A 6847-nucleotide genomic window follows, 5' to 3' on the forward strand; every position below is an offset into this window, starting at 1 on the left:
GTTTGCGATAGTATGTGGTGATAGGTATAATTCAATTTAAAATATTATTATGTATTAATAGGACTTGAATATTGAGCTGTCAATAATAATTTTACTATATCATACGTTTCGAATCTTTGCAATAATTATTTTCTCGATGACACTATTTTACAGCAAAATTCCTAAAACTATTTTACTAAGATTTATAAGGACAAAGCGCGATAATTCAACATTGACAACCGACTATTACTCATCTCAATTAAACGACTCATAAAAGAAATTGCTATTGCCACACTAATAGCTAGTAATTACATAGTATCAATGGTAAATCGTTGATAAAGGGAGCCCGGTTAGATGTAAGATAAGTGAGTGCTGTAGGTGGGTGTAGGTAACACTCCACAATTTATCGCTTGCATATCCTTTCAGCGGGTAGATAATGACCGCAGTAAAACGTTTAAGCACGGAATAACTGCTGGGAGCCGTTATTACAATATTATGAATGGCTTTCCCCGCGGCTGCGGCGGCTTGTCTAGCGCCGTTTCCTCGTACGTTCTTAAAACTATACGTAAATATTTATGTTATTGATTCAGTTTTTATCTCAGAGCAAACGGGACTTGCTATTAACTTTAAAATATAAAATCAACTTATGTATTTACCATACGAATATGTAAGTTTTTTGTTTTAGAACAAATAAAGTACATAACCATACCGTATTTTCACCGTCTACAAACACAATGCCGTACATTGTTTGTCTCGGTGCCGTCTCTTTGCGGATAAAGTCAATCAATCACAGCGTAATGATGTGTCTTATAATATAGCACATTTGCACGCATTAATGACTTACGTGCAGTAGCACCGTTCCCTTTCTTTCAGCGAGCCTTCCCTGTCGGAGGATGCGAGCTCTGACTTTGCCCCGGGCGGCGTGAGTAATTAGCAGCGCTTTCCTTCCGTTCTCCCTACCAGTTGTTATGATATGTGTACTCGTATTGCCTGACCTATGAATATACACATTTTTATAAACAGTTTGCGTTAGTCTATATACCTAGTAAATTGACAATTAAAATTGTAAGTTTGATGTCACATAATATATTTTGTTGATTGAATTATTATTATAGGTACTTTTGTAAATAACATATATCTTGAAGCGAGACGTAAATAAATTCAAACACAAAGACGGTCGTCAACTTAACAAAGAAACATAATCAGTCTGGTTTTCACGCGCAAATTACTTCATGTGGGTTTCCATTTATACCGAATAGCGAAGAGCTCTCATGCTATCAAAAAGAGAAAGAATCGTCTAATTTTTGAGAATACTTTTCTTGTTCATATTCAAATTGTCATCGCCCTTTAAATTCCTCATAATCCGTCCAATTCTGAACCGTCGAGCAGTGCCCGGGTCGCTGTAATCAAGACAGCTTCAGTTGGATTTCATCCCCCATACTAGTCGAGCGGACAAATGTTACGATTCATTTCTGAAAAAGAGTAAAATTGTTATAGACTAAATTATTGCAATTAACAGGGTGTGTTTAAATTACATTCAAAAGGACTTGCTCCTGAAATCGTAAAATGGGCTTTATAAACAGCACTTGCACTATATTAAATGTAGTGAACTCGACATGGGGTATGAATGTGTTGCACACTTAAAAAACTCATTACAGGCGGCAAGCAACGCGCGGACGAGTGCCGTCTTTGAAGGCCCATGCCGCTACTGCGGTATTATTCCAGATTATACTGGCTTCCATACAAATGAAATCTCGCTTAAACCCACTGCAATTTCGGAACGAGAAAATAAGGCTCAAAAGTTGTTTTACTGCACTCGCACTTTCTAGGAATTCTTTTGATTTAGATGCGGGAGGGATATGTTTAGGCGATTTACACGTCACGTAATCGCAGTAATCCTACAAGCGAATGTTCCACGACAAGGATTTATTGGAATGGGTAATATTGGAAATGCTATTAGGCGCAGTACCAGAAAGGTAATTTGAAGGTGTTCACGTACTTTTATCCGGTCAATGCGAAGCGGGTTCTAAGTGAAGCGAGGCGGCTTCGAATAACCATTACATATTTAGTTAGTATGTCCCCGGGGACTGCGCTTGCGGTTGTTGCCATTAGTGCAATTGAGCACTGGCCATTGAAGCGACACCTTCACGTAAATCGAGTTTTGTATTCTAATAATTCCTTCTTGTTTTTTTTCAATAAAGTTCATTGAATTACATAGCCACACATTTCGCGAAATATATTGTCTATCCGCACGAGGAGGTTAAAGTAAAATATCGATGCTCTGTTAGTTGCGGCTCCGACTCGTATAGATGCAGATGAGCTGACTATTTGTTTTGCCTGATAGCTGGGGCTTGATTAAACCGTGAAACATTTAACGGAGTTCACCTGCTAGGCTTGCATACCTTTGTGAAGGTTCACACTACAATTACACCGTCTTTAACGCTGTATAATTGCAAATAATGCTATAAGCATAGTTTGGTTATTGTGCCTTTGATTGCTAAGTGTTGTGTACGCGGCAGCAAGTTTTTTGTAATCGCCCGGCCGCAGACACAGGGCAAACGTTCACACAGTGATTAGGACAGATAAATGACGGACATTACTTGTAATGAATGTTTAGGTGGTCGTAATCGCATCGCGTAAAGTGTCGGCGCCATTACTTCACAGCTGCTGTTGCCGAGATATTGCCTGAAGCACCGTTTACCGTTTTGGCGTGGATTTATTCCCGTAAATACTAAAAGGACATTTTTATTTCAACAGTTAATCGATTTATAAAAACTCGCGCGATGTTTGTTATATTTATATTATACTTAATAGATTAAACTACAAAACAGTTGCTAGTAGATTCATTAACATTTTTATTTAGCAATTACTGAATACTGATACACGCCGAGGGTGAAAGCAGTTAGCATTTGGCAGGTGTGTCGACGGAGCAGTCACAATTTCCTGCACTTAACAACACAGGAAGCAATTTTGACGAGTCATCAAACGACGGACACCGATTGACGTCGAACCATCGTCACCCAGCTGTCTGTTATTAGTTAACTTCAGGAGACAAGTTTAATGCCTCTAATATTTGTAGTAGTCATTTGCATCTGTTCTACGACGGGTTATTCATAAAATGTGGGAATAAAAGGTGTTCGCGCAACTTTTTACTTTTATATAAGTAGTCTGCAACAAAAGTGTACAAATCGTCGGTTGATTCCCGGCTGAGAGACGGCGAGCTCGTCATCAAAGTTTGGGAATTGTGGCCATCTGCCGCTTCCCGCGTCGCTCTCTGATTACCATGGAGAGCTTCGTTTAATCGTTTTATTAATACGCCGACAAATCGTTTAACTGCTACTTCCCTACAATTCGCCGCTCGCTCCGGCTTCTTGAAATATCAATTTAAGGTAAGATGTATCAAATGAATGCTATAGGGTATTTGTATCAATCTTAGCTTTGTTTTAGTTCATTTATCGATGTTCATGTAACACAATAGACATTCCAATTAAAATAGGTCGATAGGGGCCTCCATATCTATCTAATAATAATATAGCGATATTGGGTGGTTATTTTGGTTTTAATGATATTTGAATATATATAGACATATAATAAAACAATCGTAAATTAATTTAAACCATTGAGTTTATAATTCAGTTTCTATGCTTAGTCGAATGTTATTTTCATAGTTTTTATACAGAGGTACATTCTTCATGTTATGTGTCATAGGTATCAGGAATGAAGAACAACTTGCTCATTCACAACACCCAGAGTCGAAATAATTAATATTTGAGAATTATACAAACATTTGTCTCGCTGCGGAGATTAAAATCGCGGCTTGTCTTTTCCCAGCCGACTTATTGGTCACAGCGCCAAATAAGTTCTGGGTATATGTACGGATAGCCAGTATCAAAAAATTTATTAAGATTCATATAAGACAGATATATTATAATAATGGAGAAATAATAATTCGCGAAATGATTTGGCATGAAAAAATATTATAGTTCAGTAAAATTATATTTTCTGTTTAGTAATATGCAATCCTGATTTCTAACAAAAATGTTAACCTATATTTTAAAGTATATTGCAAATTATGTTTTGATCCTTAACATCCTTATTAGCGGTATGATTTTTCATGACTGAATTATTATTCTATGTGATTTTATATGCACATAGACAAAGAATTTACATATTAAGTAGGCGGTAAATATTCTAGACAAGTAGCAGGCAAGCGGTAGAGTTGCGGCGTAGTTACTTCAGGTGAAGTCGCCAGCACACTCGCTCCGTCTCGCCGAACTGCCTGTTATTAGAGACCGTAAATAATAGTATTAAAAGCCTCGCCCTGTTTTATTTACAGACACTACGTGTACGATTTACCCTGTTCACATAAATAAGCGCAAAGAAATCTTCGGCGATATATTGCAGGGAAATTACATTAAAAGCTTATACCGCAGTGTTTACATTCAGAAAATTGTGAAGATCAAAGATAGGTGAAAAACGCGAATGGTAGTGTTGCAATGCTATGTGTGAAATTGACACCCATGTCCAGGCCCATTGGTCGTGATTGGATTAGGTTCGAAGCGCTGTCGGTGCACTGATGCCAAGCTCAAACGTAAAATTTTACGTGACCACTTTCGAAATGTCGACTTCCGTGACGCAATTGCATACTTGAATGCTATCCTCGGGATTTCTGATAGCTCACTACGTGTGCCTGTTTTATGCAAATCTCTTAAGCTCGCGATACAATTATCGCATATTAAACCAAAAGTTTACTGGTAAAATAATTAATAAGTCTACTGCTATAGATAATTTGTATTGTATAATAACTATTCGTTTGTAATCCTTAATAATAAACAACGATTTAAACCTTTGAATATTCTTTGGATTTTTCCTGTACTAACATAAATCCAGTAATATATTGAAAAGGAATTCCAATTGTACTATAAAGCGGACTGTAGTGAGGCATTACGGTGTCTTTGATCCTCTTACCTTGATGGTACTGCTATCGAAATGTTTTATTCCTGGGCTATTGGAAGAATTCCTTGAAGTAATTTCTACAATATATTTTAAAATATCTAAAGTTAAAAGCCAAAAGTTATTTCATTTAATTTCAGTTTAGACCCAACTTTTTATTGAATATTATATATCTTACTAACAGTAATACGTTTTACTTATAATCACGAATTATTTAATATCGTAGAAATAATGGATTAATATTTTAGTATTGAACAAAGGATTAGTAATAGATGTGAAACCATTTTAACGTGGAGCCTATACTTTCTTAACACATATTTTTGAACCAAAATTTATGTGGCATTTGCAGCACGGTCCGTGTATTCGGTTGAATTAAGTAGCAATTTTTGCTTTGTATAAAATTACAGTAATAGCTATATTCTGATATTATATATATTATTTTTAACGGCAAGCGTGCACCAGGTACAAAATTAAAGCAAATGTGGAAGAAAGGCTAAAGTTTCCTTAGCTATTCGAGCGCGGCCATCTAAATCTCATAAGAATGTCTTAATATCCACATCTCATTACACGTTACTTTGAAGAATTATGACTTGGCAGAGTCCTTTATTGGAAATACCTTCACGGGCCTGAAATATTGCTATGTCGTGATGAGCTAAAATTTCTAATTAGAAATTCTTTAGTAAACTTTCTTAAGTTTTTACTTACTGCAACGAACTTAATGAAAATGCCATGCTGTCAGTCGCTGCTTTGTGTGGAACGACGTGCAGGACCTAAATGATATTAATTATTACCTTGTTACAAAGCTTTTGTATTAAATAATAATAATTATAGTACGTTTTAAATTAAAAGTCGATATCTATAAAGTCCGCCGTCTATTGATTGTGTTTCGACTGAATTATGTACGGGCGTATTCTGAAAAGCGGCTCGTCCCGTGTTTGTACAAGAGGTCGATGTTTGGTTCGCTCGTTCATTTTTATGAGTTATGGATAAGGTGGGCCCTTCTGTATTTGCTCGTTTTGTTTAATTGTTTACCGTTAAGGTAACATTGTTCTTATGAATTCAGATATGATGTAGAGTTTTAAATAGAAGCTCGAGACACGTCATGCATACTGACCCCTGTGTGTTTTTGGTGTGTCATTGATCCTGCGAATGTAAATAGAGAATAAAGTACCATTTCAATATACTTTAATGTAAAATATTACCAATATTAGATGTATGTATTGTTTTTTTTTATTTCCTATCGAATTAAAAACAAAATCGTATTTTAAAACTGTCATAGAAATAAATAGAACAGAGAGCTCATAAACATCTAAACAACATTTGAAACACCATTAAGTGATTTGAATGTAATATTTAGGTGAAAATAGTCGCAAGCACTTTTCGAACGGAATGCGGGAACGATACCTCCCTCGTTACCAGTGCATTACACGTCGTGGCAAACAATTACATTACCCCTGCGTGCATAGTTTGGCAAGGGACCAATGTTGACTGCCACTCGTTGAACACGCCTAACTACTTTCTACTGTTATTATACGTGAATTTAATTTTATGAGGCTCCTTCACTAAATCGATTCTATAAAGTCTTCACTATCAGTATTTCACTTCCCGTTCCGTACGAATTTCAATTTGGATAGTCTTAAAGAGATTTTTATAAAATTTGTCACGAAGGAATATCCGTGTTAGCATCGATATCATTATTTGAAGGTTATTGAAAGAATACGACGTGAAGTAGCAGATCGAAAATATTATAAAACGTTTTGTTTTTCTTACATCCATTTAAAAAGAAGTCAGAGGAGACAGTGTTGTCTAAAACAAAGAAATCTTAAAGAAATGGAGGAAATAATTTAGTTCTTTGTCTTGGCAATATCGGGCAAGCGACTGTGCCCGGCGGGCATGATGATATTAATCGACGCAA

This window comes from Manduca sexta, chromosome 22 (assembly GCF_014839805.1).
Source record: "Manduca sexta isolate Smith_Timp_Sample1 chromosome 22, JHU_Msex_v1.0, whole genome shotgun sequence".
Taxonomy (NCBI): Eukaryota; Metazoa; Arthropoda; class Insecta; order Lepidoptera; family Sphingidae; genus Manduca; species Manduca sexta.